Source organism: Leptinotarsa decemlineata, unplaced genomic scaffold (assembly GCF_025532065.1).
Source record: "Leptinotarsa decemlineata unplaced genomic scaffold, Ldec_3_MD MMD2_tig00000576_RagTag_RagTag, whole genome shotgun sequence".
In the NCBI taxonomy this organism is placed as follows: Eukaryota; Metazoa; Arthropoda; class Insecta; order Coleoptera; family Chrysomelidae; genus Leptinotarsa; species Leptinotarsa decemlineata.
In genome coordinates, this window is record NW_027412551.1 from 209,331 (window position 1) to 225,558 (window position 16,228).

General features: G+C 33.6%; 1 pseudogene; it reads left to right on the plus strand.

The window, feature by feature from the left end:
- Positions 1–14,091, plus strand: part of LOC141481954 (uncharacterized) — a 32,366-nt pseudogene extending 18,275 nt beyond the window's left edge.
- Positions 14,092–16,228: the final 2,137 nt, after the last annotated feature.

Below are 16,228 nucleotides of genomic sequence, written 5' to 3' on the forward strand. Positions count from 1 at the left end.
ACAGCGGATGTGCCAGAAAAAGGCGGTCCTTATTTTCCCGAGAGTGGAGGAAGAACACCCCATTTGATCGAAAACCTGAATTAAATGACCTATTTCGGGACCTCCACTTGTCCAAAAAGAATGCTTTACTATTAGGGTCGAGATTACAACAATGGAATTTACTAGCCCCTAAAACCAGTTACAATATTTAATAACTGTAACCATGAGCTATCCTAGTTTTTTACTATGCAGGATAAAATGTGCGTTTGTGTAAATCCAAATGGTGTGATGGAAAAATTATTATTTGCACATAACCCGGACGAATGGCGTTTATTTATAGATTCGTTTAAAACAAGTTTAAAAGCCATTCTGCTCTATAATGGTAACAAAAAACACTCTATTCCTCTTGCACATGCGGTTGCCATAAAAGAAACACATGAAAGTATGTCACTTATTCCAAATGCAATAAGTTATAATACGTGTAAGTGGCAAATATGTGGTGACTTAAAAGTCATAGGACCATTAGGTCTTCAGGGCAGGTTTATGAAGTTTTGCTGTTTTCTTTGCCTTTGGATCAGCTGAAAGGGTAAGAGAGCTAGGCTCCAATCTGTTTGAACTGAGGATTGACTTGGTGTTTGCCTTTGGAACAGTAGGGCAACACAGAGCCATTATCAAGTAAAAAAATGGCCTCCGAGAGATAAATATATTCCAGGTCAAGCTAACGTGAAGAATATACCTTTTGTCAATCCCAAAAACGTTGTGTTCGCTCTATTACACAATAAACTCGAGTTAATAAAAATTTTGTGAAAGTATTAGACGAAGAAAAAAAATTAAGTAATGCAAAGCTCAAGTAAGGCATAAATGTTGGACCACAAATCAGAAAACTACTAAGTGATCAACAGTTTGATCAAAAACTGAGTAGTGTTGAATTAGCTACGTGGAGTTCTTTCGAAAAAATTGTTTCAGAGTTTTTAGGGAACAATAAAGTAGAAAATTACGAAACACTTGAAAACTACTGCAGAATGGGATGTCGCTTGTCTCTCAAAATCCATTTTTTGCATTCCCATTTGAATTTTTTCTCGGAAAATTTGGGTGCTGACAGTGGCGAACGGAGAAGAAAGGTTCCTCCAAGACATACTGACAAGTTACCAAGGCAGATGGGATGCAGAAATGATGGGGGATTAATGTTGGTTTCTTATGAGGGAAAACGATGAAACATATAAAAGAAAGTGAACATTTGCAAAAAGGTCATGCACCAGAGACTTCATTTGAATTTTTTTTTCATGTGTATTGTAAATAAAGTCTGTTATCCTCAGAATATATTGATTTTTTCTTGTTTTGATCTTATATTTCCCTATAATATGTGAAAATTTTTGTATAAAATAAAATTAAGTATAACTCAAAATGATGGATCTCAAAGTGATGGAAAATTTTTGATGTTGAAGTCGCAGTCAGGATGCTTTAAACTCTCATGCATAGCCATTGTAATATTATTCGCAATTTTTTTTCTTATTTGTTGGCTAGTGAAATTAAAGAAATAATTGCATCAAATGATTTTTATCCAGAAGTCTGTATACAGTATCAAAATTGAATACATTCAAATGGAAAATCCCACTATCAAAAAATTCAAAAATTATCATTCATATCTACTTTTTTATTGCATTTCATATGATTGTTTTATATATAGAGTGACTCTGAAGCACATTGTATGTCAAGTATATTAAATACTCCTCATGATAATATTTTTTCTGGATATTTGTCATTTTGATGAATTGTTTTTTTATTCTTTTCAAAAGCGGTTAATCATCTCGAAAAGAGCAATAGTGGTTTTTCATATTCCCATATCTAACTCATGATTTCCACCAGGTTAGTGGATGACTCTTCAAATGATTTACTTCATGCCTCGCTTAGAACAGCTTATTGCCCTTCTGGGTTATTTTGCATCATTGTATTCATGAATCACGGTGGTTTCCTGAAAAACCTGGTATTTTATAGGAACGTAGTTGACAAAACTTCACCGACCTTTTCATGGTTTCGATGTATAGATTTTCACAAGTCAAGAAAAAACAGTATACATCTTGACTGAAGGAGATATACCTTTATCATTTGGTAACTCTCTTGGAAGATATTGTAGCATCTGTTCATCTGTAGCATTCGTTCATTTTCCCGTATTTAGAATCAATCATCCACTGTATATACTGTTTATTGTATCTATTGAGTTAGAATGGTTCTTCAAGAGCTATCATTATTGTTCGAATAAACCCTCATACCAAATTTTGCTTGCTCATTCAATTTTCATTCTACCTATCTGCTTGATGCATTAGGTATTTTGAATTTTTCCTTTGAATCGGATTGTGCTATTCTGTGAATATCAAGAGTCCACCTCTGTGGTGACCGATATTTCTCCAAAACATAGATTGGTTCTTCTTTTTTTTCTACCCCCATGGAGAATTTTTCCAATATTGTTCACATGGGACGATGAATCGTAAAGCTTTTCTGCCCATGAAACGGTTTGTCCATTCCAGTAATTTTACTGGATAAAACAATTGATATTACCAGCTGAGTGGTTCTTCCATTATACAGATTAAATTACGAAGGTCAACGTATCAAAATGAAGAATATTCCATTTTTGACAACTGCAAATATACTACAGCAGGTTATACGGGAAAAAAATTCAAATGGAGATCCGAAAACAAGCTCCATATTGCAAGAGAGTTTCTGTTGTTATTTTCTGGAACTATTTACCTTTTACAATCTGAAAAAATCAAGAGAACTTCATTCTGGTGTAGAAAGGAAACTGAATACGCCAAGTTACTGATAAATAAAATATTAATATATATATATACATATATATATATATATATATATATATATATATATATATATATATATATATATATATATATATATATATATATGAAATCGAGAAAGGTTAATGCAGTCAAGCTGCTGGAAAATAATTCCATGAAAATCAAAAGATGAATAGATAAGTACCATTTTGATAATTTCCATATTGATTTCAATTTGAGAGCCACCGGTAGACAGCTGTTTCAGCCTATTGGGCATCGTCAGTACCGGTGGTTCCACTTATGTCTCGCTTACGTTTACCCAGTTATGTTTATTAAGTACGTTTCTTGGTTCCCAGTGTCATTGCTTTTCGAGTTTGAAAGCAGTGGATTTTTGGAATTTCTTCCTGACGTTTCGCTGGCGCGAGTGGCTAGCTTCTTCAGAGGTTTAACCATCATGGCTTGCTGTCCGATGACTACGTTTTAGACTTCGTAAAGCGCATTTATGCCTTGTCAGGTAATCCGTTGTATCTGTACCCGTATTTGTACCTGTACTCGTACCTGCTCGTGTACCTGTAGTCGTACCTGCAGTTGACCCGGGAACATTAACAATCTCGCTGCCTGTTGTTCTGTTCGTTACAGGCACAGGCAGCGAGATTGTTAATATTCCAGGTTCTGTACGACCTGTAGTCGTACCTGCAGTTGACCCTGGAACATTAACAATCTCGCTGCCTGTTGTTCTGTTCGTTACAGGCACAGGCAGCGAGATTGTTAATGTTCCAGGTTCAAGTACAGATACAACGGATTACCTGACAAGGCATAAATACGCTTTACGAAGCCTAAAAGGTAGTCATTGCGCAGCAAGCCATGTTGGTTGAACATCTGAAGAAGCTAGCCACTCGCGTCAGCGAATCGTCAGGAAGAAATTCCAAAAATCCACGGCTTTCAAACTAGAAAAGCAATGACACTGAAAACCTCAGCCGTGAATGTCTAAACCATTTTGCAACTTTTCTTGGTTGTTCACATTTTGTCTTCAATCGAGGTCATCGAGGACCGTGGAAATTCTCTCAAAATGAACGACGGTCAACAATCATTCATTTTTAGATAACTTATATGATGTATTCCAGTTTTTTATGTCAAAATCATAGTATTCAAAATCATAATCTGCATTTATTGATATCAAAGAAGGAGAAAAACACATGTCCAATTCAATATCGGTTAAAAGGCATTGAGATACACAAATGGATATCTTATTGATGTCTTTGCGTTTGAAAAAAAAAAGATTATATAAGAAAAATTAAGTTAATCATGGATTTACTTCATTAGAGCTTCAAAATTTTTGAAACGCGAATTCAGTTGAAAGTATGAGGGTCTTTTCTATTCCTCATTCTTCAAAAACAAAATTTCTCTGAATATCCCACATTTGGAATTGTATGTGGACTTTTCCAAACCGATATATTCATTCCAGATATGATGAAAGAATTATCAGAATTCTTTAATCCATTAGGTGAATTTTTGATAATTCTTTTCAATGCAAAATAGTCCATCTACTCGTGATATTTTGAATAAACTGTAATCTTACATATTTCAAAATTCAAATTCGAAGAAAGTTTCATAGAAAACGTCGTGATAACATCCCACCCCTATAAAGTATTCAACTCAGAATTGGGGCAAATCTGCAAGAGTTAAGTAATCATTTTTCTGTATGGTTACCATTTGTACTTTCAATAGTGGAACAACATTCTACAATAAACCTTCAAACACCAGCTGTGATAGTTGACGGATTTTCCCCTTTTTCCATCGAAAACGTTTTAAAATGCCATAAAAAGGGTCCTTCATTGTACTAGAAGTGAGAAGATCGACTGAAAAAAAAACGTTATTTATTTATTGTTAGATGTCAGGTACAAAAAAGATTGGTTAAAATAATCATACGTTGGAAGAAAGGGAAACCGCCGTCCAGCAAGTTCTTTATATATTATACTAGTTTTGTGTCCACAATTTCTGTGTTCACACATTGGTCTTACCACAGATAAATAGAACTAAATCTAACACACAGCCTCTATATATTATAATGTATAAATATCATTTTTGTTATTCCGTTAACCTACCATATACTTGGTATAATATACACATGCAATTGATGGATACTTGGTTACTTTAGAGAAACCCAATATCTTTCACAGAAACGTAGAAATCTATACAGCTTTTCTACAATTTTTATCATTTATGCCTCTTGAATTCATGTTTCGTAGGTATTTGTTTTTTGTCACAAATTAGTTGATTCATAACAAAAAATATTGTATCGTAACGAAACATTATTATTAGATACTGGTCGCTTGGATAGAGTTCAAATCGACAAATAAAAAAAACTATCGTTTTTCAGGAAAATTGTGGAATAAAAAAATATCATTGAGATCTCATTTTTATATTGTAATGATAAGGAAAATATTGAAATGAACATTTCATTCAGTACCTTCGAAACAAGTGAAAATATTTTAGAATCTATACGGAAAAATGTTGAGAAGAATTGAACAAACTAACATTTTTCTTTCAGTATTTCGATAACCATTTCAGACAAATCGAAATTTATGTAGGTACCAATGTTTTCCGGTGACCTAAAAGTGATCTATGAAAATGGTTTAGAAAATGTTTGAAAATATGGAAAATGTCAGTAAAATATGAAAAGTCAATAAACGTTCTCTTCTCTGTGTTCATTTCTAGTAGGGACATAAATAGCCGATGATAGTTATACAAAATTTTGCGTTTGGAGAGTATTTCTCATCGAACCTTATCTCATTGATATCTATCTCTAGGAGAAATATTGATTGAAAACTGAGTTTGAGAAAAATCATATATTTCAGTTCGCTTCAGAAAAGTAGACAAAAATGTTTCTAATAAGGTTGGGCAAAATGTAGGAAAGGAAAATCAACTATGCAATAATTTCCTGTGTTTTTCGACAACTTTCCAATAATTTGTAAATTTCAATAAAACTTGTTTATGTTGGACTCAGTTCAGAAACTTCTGAAATAAATCATAATTGTTCACATCATTGGCATCCAGTAAAATTGTAAAGAATATTTTTATGTACAATCGACTTGAAGCAGTTTTTCGGGTCGTAATACACGTATTCATATATCAATTGTTTCAATTTTCATTTGTTAATATTTGCCAATAGTTAATTATTTGGAACATGTAACGTCATACCAGTCACTTGATAAGTGTTGGTCCTTTGGAGGCCAATAGTTGTAGTGTGGAAAATTTTGTAAATATTTTGGGATACATAGTTTCACTTCTCAAAAAATAATACATCTCTATTATTGATCAATGACAGTTTGGAGATCAATACTATTTGGTATATTTTTGCTCATATCATTCGTGTTTGAACTTTCTGCAGCTCTTGATGTCTTAATTGGAGCCTAAAGAAATGATTTTTCGTTTTGTAGGAAAAGTTATTTTATGTGATGGAATTGGATAATACTTTATGAACGTCCATGACGTAATCGAATAACACTTTATTGTGAGATTTTCACTGAACAGTTCACAAAACGACAACACGTGTATTCATACTATTCGAATTCTACTCAATGTTTGCATTATATGATACAACAATCCGAATCATTGACGTTTCACCTATTCAATGACTAATAATTTCACCAGGGAGTAGAAGTTACTTGAATTCAAAGACCAATTTCATATTTGCAAACCATCTTTTGACAGAGGAACATGACGTATTACATTGATTTCATGAACTACACCTCACGATTTGATCTCCACAAAGTTTATTTGAAAAATTTATCACATGTTTCGCTAACACAGTGGTTTCTTCAACAGTGAGTTGATGATATTCACTGTTGAAGAAGCTACTGTGTTAGCGAAAAATGTTATAAATTTTTCACATTCTGGAGATCAAATTGTGAGGTGCAGTTTATGAAATTACTATGGATCTTCATCAAGTAACGGCCGAATCAATCAGAAAAAAAAGTATTACATTGGCGTATCGCATTTGGAAGATAAAGGTTTGAAACTCGAAAAACTGAAAATGTAGTCAATATCAAATAGATTTAGAATTCACCCATTCGTTGAATCTGTTATGTGGAAATCAGTAATTAGTCCATTCAATGAGTTGGTTCAATTTTGTAAAGAAATATCGAGGTAATTCTCCAGTAACTATATTTTCCACTTTTTGCATTCAGGTTTTCTACTCTATTCTACTTTATATATAAGGAATATATTTAATATTATCAGATGGCCATTCTACTACAGATCCCCCATCTCAAGAAATCATCACTCCTGTAATGAAATTTTCGAATGTTCGATATATGGGCTGTTTCAGTCTTTGAATTATCTGAATTGAAATAAACGTAAGCTAAAACTTCGCCAATATATTTGATGCCTGTAACTTCAAAAGGTCCTTTTGTCAAAAATAATTCTCCAATACGTTGATTCCTTGTCAGAATCCAATATTCCTCAGTGCTGGTGGTCTCAATTTTCTTCCTTTATTAGCTTCTTCTTGAACCCTCATTCTGTATTTAATTTGTTTTCGGACGACTTTGTTATTTCATTTATTTCAATTTCTAAACCTCTCATTATGTTAAAGTATATTGGAAATTATCTTATCAATCACATCACACACATATTCAATTCCTCTATAGAAACAAATAATTTTCCTTCTGCATGGAAACATGCAATCGTACTCCCTTTGCCAAAATGTGAAAATCCAAATGAATTATCTAATTTGAGGCCAATTAGCAAACTGCCCATCCTGTCGTAGGTGTTCGAGCGGATTCTGAAAGATCAAATTCATTCTTTTGTATACAATAATAATTTATTAACAAATGTTCAATCTGGATTTCGTACATTTTATAGCACCACCACCGCTTTTGTCAACATCACCCAAGATTTATTCAAAGCAACTGATAATAATGAAGTAACTGCCATGGTACTCTTGTACTACAGTGAAGCATTCGATACATTAGACCACAATATTCTTTGTAAGAAAATGTCATTTCTCGGATTTAGTGAAGGGGCTATAGATCTTTTGAAAAGTTACCTCAGAAATCGGACTCAGTCAGTATGTCTGGATTGAAAGTGTTCTAGTGCTTTACTTGTTGATTATGGAGTACCTCAGGGCTCTATCCTTTGCCCAATTCTGTTCTCTCTCTATATATATACGACTTCCATAAAATAATTGATCATTGCACAGATCATCATTATGCAGATGACACTCAGTCTATAGCCCATAACCTGAAATTGAATTCTAAAAAATCTCAGCTTATACTTTTTGGCTCAAGACACAAAAAACGGGGAATTGAAGGAAAAATTGAAATCCAACTTGGACAAGACTTACTACAAACAATTACAGAAAGAAATAACTTGGGTTTATGTCTGAGATTTCACAAATATATGAATTCACTTTGTCGTAGCTCATACAGTATCTAACGTCAACTCTATCGAAGTAGAGATATTATGACTTCCAAATTGAAGTTGAAACTTTGCGAAATCCTCATATTGTCTAGATCAGCCTATTGCGATATAATCTACAGGCCTGCTTTGATACAAACTGATGTAAATCCTTATGATATCCCCCAAGTTCGAGGAGTCAGGTTGGTTACCGATTGCTAAAACCTGGCAGTTCCATCTACTCGTCAATACACATAAACTCTTCATTTACAAAAAGCCAAATCATATTTATGAAAGATATAAAACTTTCAAATCACAGAATAATTCGAGGACACAAAACAGTCACACTTTTATTATTCCAAAACACTCGACAGCCTGCTTTTCTCGTAGTTTTATTTACAGCTCTATCAAACAATATAATGCTCTGCCCAGTGAATTTAGACACTACCCATAAATAATTTCAAGAAAAATGTGAAAACATATCTGAAGTCTTCTGGATAAATAATATATTCATGTTATGCCTTGCTCATATGGTTTTCCTTTTGTCTCACCTTTGTGTATGTTTTATTATATATTTTACCATATTTGAGCTAAATAGATTTTTAATATTTACTTTGGAATTTTTCAAAGTTTCACAAATATTCATGAATTACTCACTTACCAATGTATACTAGGTAATTATTTTTATATTTCTATATAAAGTATGCTATCCCCCAGGTTAAGTTGTGAAACAGCCTCGGCTGAACTTCGCCCTTCCATTGATTTTTGTATTCACTTCTTCTTTATAAACTTCCTGTCAGCTTATAGTTTCGTTTCTTTGCCATATAGTTTGAAATTTGATGAGCATCCAAGATATTCATTAAGCGACTAATTATGATGACAAATTGCAGCTTCTGAATTATTTTTCCAACCTCCATCGTAATTCGGATAACATTTCATAAATTTTTGAGAAAGAAAGTTTTTGGCTTTCTACTACTCCATCTTGATATAAAAAATAGGGGAATCTTCTACTAAAGAAAGGAAGGAAGCGATCAATTTTAAAAGAAGTAACTCTATACATAGATATGTAGATCATGCAAAGAAGTAACCGCTCCTGAAACAACTACTTTCATGTAATATTGAATTACACGAAAGATAAATAAGATAAATTCTTTCGTAACAAATACTTTTATATGAATATTGAATTATACAAAAAACACTTTTCTCTACTCAGTTTGTATTCCAAATATTGTAGTTATGGAATTGAATCAGATATCATCCATAGGATTTCTACACAGTATACTGAATTAAAGGTGAAAATTTCACTGAGGTATATGGAACACTGTCATCCTCACTGGTAGACATCGATGTTTCGCCGTAAGACACTTGCCTTAAGGCTCTTCAGTACCAATCTGGATAACATTATAAAAAAACACACAATTTATTCATAAATAATTCATAAAAAATATCGTGATTTATGAATGAATTGTGTGTTTTTTTTATAATGTTATCCAGATTGGTACTGAAGAGCCCTAAGGCGAAACATCGATGTCTACCAATGAAGATGACAGTGTTTTCCATGTAAGTGAAATTGTTACCTTTCATTCGGTATATTGTGTAGAAATCCTGTGAATGATAGCTGATTCAATTCCATATCGAATGTTTGGAATTCGAACTGAGCAGAGAAAAGAGTTTTTTGTGTAATTCAGTGTTCATATACAAGTAATTCAATGTTTACGTGAAAGTAGCTGTTTCAGGAGGGATTTTTCTTCCAGTTTATGTCTGAAAGTTACTTCATTGCATGATCTACACTTCTATGTATAGAGTTACTTTTTAAAAAATGTATTGCTGTCTTCCTTTCTTTGGAAGATTCCCACATTTTTTTGTATCAAGATGGAGAAGTGGAAAGACAAAACTTTTCCTTCCCAAAAACTATTCTATCCTAAAAATATAACCCTTTCAATTCATTTAATGAATATTTTAATATCTCCAATTTGAATTTCCTGCTGAACAATGTCCTCCAGGATGATGAGAAGTTGTATGAATCAAATTAATTCCTGCAGTCTCAGCCCATCCATGGAATATTCCAGAGGTGAAGGATGAGCCACAATCTGTCACAATATTTACACCTTATCTTTGAAAGGAAGACTCATGAAATAATTCTTCAAAGTTAGACCACTTTGCTTCAGAGCCTTACCATTAACAAAACTTGTTACCTCGTCTATTAAAGTGGCGAATGATTTTGTTGTTCTATCGATATCAGACTTTTTACTCAACTCTGCAAAATCAATGTGTACGGTTTCGAAGTTTTTGTTAGAACTTTTTGATCATAATTTGGTTTGGTAGATATTTGAATCTGATGTGTTAACAAGTTCCACAAGTTTCAATGTAATACTTTATATCGTTAATTATACCTTTCCAAAAAAATATTTTGCTAATTTTATAATACGTTTTGTAGTAACCATTGTGTCCTTCTGATTCAGGATCAACATGATGAAGCGTTTTTTTCATATTATCACTTTCTACTGAATATTCCTCATTTTCCATTGTCTCCAAATCGTGAATAGAGAGATTACACTAAAATATTTCTGGAACTTCCTCTGGAACATCTATACATAGTCTTGAAATAGCATCTGCATCTTCTATTTATTTTTCTGATTTATCTTTTATTTTCAAAAGTCCACAAATATATCTGCCATACAGCCAAACGATTTCTTGAATGACCTGATGTCAAAAGTTGCGTCATGTCATCACTGCCAGACATTCTTCTCAGTAACTGAGTAGTTCACCTCACTTTTGGAGAATGTATAGAAAAAATAACTGATGACGATTATTTTACGTGTTTTCGGTTCTATAAGATTACGTTGATATAATATGACTCCATAATCATAGTAAGATGCATCAGTGGACAATTCATAGTTCAGTCTAGGATCTGATAAACGAAAAATAGGTTGCGATGTTATCGAATTTTGGAAGGTTTTGAATGCCTGTTCAGACTCATCTGTTCAGATGAATGGTTTTTTCATGATATTTCAATTGATCTAATGAACGAATGGATTTGCCATGATTCTTAATGTAGTTTCTGAAAGTATTTGTCAATTTAGTAAAACATTGTAATTATTTCAGATTTATGGGCCTTTCCATATTCTTTACTTTTTCAACAGTTTTATGTTTCAATTTCATCAAATTTCCGTTTATTTCATTTATGATGTTTACAAAATTTCAATTAGTTCATACCGCAATTAGTTCATTCTGTTGAAATTATTAGTCATTTTATAATGAATATATGGGAAAGAATTTCAACAGTGTGAACACAACTTAGGAAGTTAAATAGGTGTTGTAGTTTTGTAAACTGTTCAGTGAAAATCCCACAGAGAAATTACACTGGAATGAATTCATCACACGCCTCATCTGATAGTGAAAATATTGGGTTGATTGAATTCAAAAAAGTTGATATTAACTCCACAATCTTCAATCTCCATATCATAATTCTTCATAGAATTGTATCGCAAAGAAATAAATATAGTTAAAAAAAACTAAAAAAACACGCTTTTGAAGAACATTGAACTAAAAAGTAATTTTTTTTTGAATAAGCTTAAAACAATAACGGTCGAAAAATACTAGTATTATTGTGAAAAATCGTGGACGCTAGATATACAAAAAATATGGCACTTTTGAATAACCTATGAAGGAAGTTCCGTACAGCGCCATCTGCCCGCGAATAGATCAAGCAATAATTCAAGCCGATAATTCCGTCAATACAGATCCCGAGCTTGAAGGTTACAAACAAACAAACAAACATACATACAAACAAACATACATACAGGTGAAGCTAATATAAAGAGTGTGAAAAAGAATTTTCACTTTTCAATATCAAAGTTATAAGCAGTAATAAACACATGGAAAATTTGTGTATATTACGAAACTCACTCATTTGTAACGTTTTTTTTATCATTATATTGAATTTCATGAATTGTACTTCACACTGAATGACAAAAACTGAAGTATGTTTAAACCGTACGTTTCTGTAAAACCTAAGGTAAATTGATACTTAGCAAACAAGTTCGGATCTCCAACTGATTTGAAACCTATGGAAGAGCAAGAAAATTAAAATTGTTGAAATTACTATAAATAATATGATTGAAATATTCAGTTGAGTTAGTTGAACTAGAAATGGTTATTTTCAGAATAATTGAAGAGTGTCAAAACTATCACGACCGGAGATGATTGTGTCGAAGCTATTTTTCTGATATTTTGGCGATGGTCTGCAAGTTTTTATGCCTGGCGTTTTGTCTACTTCTGCGGTAGATATTATCAAAGGAGTTGAGGTAGCGATCGAAATGCTCGAGTTGTTCTGAATGGAGAAATTGTTGTTCTAAACACAAAAACGCAGAATCTGTTATTCTAAACACAGAAACGTCAGGCATAAAAACCTGCACATCACGGCTAAAATCAGTAAAATAGCTCTCACACAGTATTTTCAATAATTTGAGCATTTCATCCATTTTCATTTCATATGAACTTCCATGAATTGACAATGGAAGTCCGAACTTGTAACATTCGCTAAGAAACACTGTCAAACTACTTAATAGCATTTGGTTTCTCTAAAGTTCTCCAACCTTCGTACTTGCTCATAGTTAGAATTAGTTTATTACACGATTTGAGCGACAATACATTTACAAATATAAAAACATCTAGAAAGTTCGTTGAGGATGACTAGGTATAGGGGTTGTACAATTTGGGGGCAACAGAGGGACGAAACAATTTGCAGATTCGTAGAACCTGCGAAATTCACTTTAGCACCAAATATACTGTTTGTTCTCATCAGTCAGTCTACATTTTGGAGAAGTTTAAGAATAGTCTGTCGATAGGGAAGACGGCTGGGTTTTCTTTTGACACCATCTTTGAGGAAAAATGTCACAATTCCAAAGACTATCATGAATAGTTTATTTATTGATCTCGAACTCAACCTAAATAGCAGCAATTACACCTGCCATCAGTTGTGATGAATTATTTTGAGTTTTTTCTCATATAGAACATCTCCACCTCAGGATATAACGGAACTTGGCGCCGATGACGCAGCTTTTTTTAGAATGCATGATATATATTGATTATCACACGTGAACATTTTCAGTAAAAAATGGATAATATACACCGACTGAATCTTCAAAAGAGTTTTATATTTGCGGATTCACGAAAAAGTCTGCACCAACTAAAATATTATTATTCATTTGGACTCACCTATAATATCGTCAACGTTATCTCTAACCTATTTCTTTAATTTCAACATTATTTGAAACATTCATTTTAAACCTTCGGTATGTATCATTTATCTTTTTAAATACGTTAACAGTTCATTTAAAGTTCTCATTCCTGATCGGATATTTTGACTCTTTTATCAAAATGAAATTATTTTTCATTCCAACAGCATTTTTTTACACCTCAATGATGTACTTTTCTGTTTGAGGCCACATTTGCAATTTGCATAATACTTTATATGCTTTATTAACTCAAAGAGATAAAAACACTGTTTTGGTTCTCAACCGCTCCACCGGAATATAAAAAACTAAAAAATTCTGAAGAATGGATAGAAGATTTCCATAAAAACTTTTTCAAAACATTTATAGATGAATTAAATGGTATATATTCTTAGGAGAGTAGTATAGGTACTTTTTCAAGAAGAAAAAGGAAAAGTGTCCCTCCCAAATGTTTGTTTCAGATTGCAGATATTTTCTTTTTTTCCGAATTTGCACTCTAATTGTGCATAGGTTGAATTGGGGACCTGGTATTTTCATGAAATTTTTCTAGGGGACAAGTGATGAACTTGCAACACTCAACTACTATAATCAAATATGAGGGACCAAAACTGCAACACAACGAAAAATCTCGCGTGAGACTCGGCAGCAAGCAGGAAGTCTTAGGTGTTATTCCCACTGGAGCAATGTGATAAGGGATACAACATGAGCAATATTTTATCGCCTGATGCAACTTTCATCCTTGCAACAGTTCGGTGCACCCTGGGGGGATACGATAGTTTATAGAATAAGCAACGTTAGTCGTCACGAGCTCCTCAGAGGAGGACGTTGTTTTTGCTCACCGGTACTTGCAAAAGAGGAAACAGGAATCTAGAAAATACTGGGTACACCTATATAATGTCTAATATTGAACACAGTTCGGTAGTAGTCTCCCGTAAGTTCTCTGAACAAGAACAGAAATTCAGAGAGTTTTATAGAATGAACTCGAATAGTTACCATGTTTTATTGAGATTGGTGCTGGAGAAGCACGGGTTATGCTCCACCAATTTCACGAAGGAAATAGAGGATTGCACGTCTTCTTGCTGATCTGATATATATGAACGTGTCGAACGATATTGCACCTTTTTTTCGCTCAAGCGACCCGGCAGCTTTGTCCCCCTCACCGACGCGACTCCGATAATTATCGGTGTAGTATCGTGATCGCTCCAGTGTGCACAAGATCAATGCACGATTATTAGTGATCGGTGTAAAATCAGGATCGGGTTGCTTATCAAATCATGTTTTGCATCGCTTATCGTATCGCTCCAGTGGGAACCGCGCCTTAGACTGAATGCTGAAATAAGGCTCTGCTGGGCAGAGAGCTACCCGTTAACACCAGTGGGGACGACTCTCATCGGCCTGTCGTGAGTCTATGAGGCGGCGCTTTACCTTGCGAACATCCTGGGTACCAATATTGAAATCTCATCCTGCTGATCTCCCTTTTTCTTTGCCAATCTTTTTCCTCTCCTCTTGCCACTTCCGTATGTGGTAGAGATGTAAATATTGTAAATACTCTATACAGTGGACCTTGCATTTGTTAAAGAGAAATGTATAATAAAATATGTTTGATTTTGATTTTTTGGTTGAATTCGGAAAATATCATTCATTCCAAAAATCTGTATAAGCATGGTCCCTGCGAAGGATGACACGCAAAACCGTGAAGCGTTCCACACTTTTCAAGCATCAAATCTGCATCACCCTGGCTCATACAGACTCCTATCATGAACACTATCCTATTCTAGTTTCCCAAACACGATACGAAAAAGAACATTATCAAACTGAATTATTGACAAATCCAGGACCAATATGGCCACCTTGAATAAATCTACACATACTCTTCCAAAACTCATCTCGGAGTAGTAGTGACTAACCATGTTGTATTGACCTTTGAACTTCCAGAAACAGCAACAATATCAACTGGGTAATTATTCGCCATCCTGCAATCACTTGGCTATGCTGAGTCAAGTACTTATTGGACACAGTCTTATGATTTCAGACTCTTTCAATGCCTCACCATTCCTTCAACGGATGTTGGATGTTCAACGGATCAAACACCTTATTGGAATGCTTATTAAACAACATTGTTTCGAAACGCTCAACGAGAAGATCATCCTACTTCAAGAACATATTGTTGATTTAGTGGAACATTGAATGGCAGAGTACCCCATCCAAACTGAGGGTCTTCGGTTAGCAGATCAACCACAGTACCACATTTATGAAGAAAGAAAAAGGGAACGCAGAAAACCTAAAGCTGTTTTAGTGCTAGCACTTTAGTGCTTTGAATTTGTCTAACAAAATATAATTTCGTACTCAATATAGTTACTGCTTGTCCACCGCTGATAACCATTGAGTTGATGCGGTCATTTTCGAATGAAAAAGATCTGTATAATCAAAGGAAATACTGTATATTCCATTGAAATATATCACTTTCAGTATCGAATGGAACCCATGCACCCAGATAGTATAACTGTTTCAGTATAACTGTTTTCTGCTACATCTCTGTGACATTTTGCATGGTTGTACATTTCGAATTTTCAATACTCATTCATATATATGATATTCTTTGACAAAGAAGCTTTTCGTGACACTTAAAACTCAAATATCTGCTATTGCGACGACGGAAATTATAAATTCACCTTCAAAATTACATATTGATGATGTTGCTGCAAAATGTCGTATGTCAAAAAGTGCTACTTTACTGGATACAAAAAAATACTCATATGAATTTTCATTACTGTTACGGACTTCATTTCTGTTTGTAGATGGAGGGATTGGACACGAAGAAAAAAA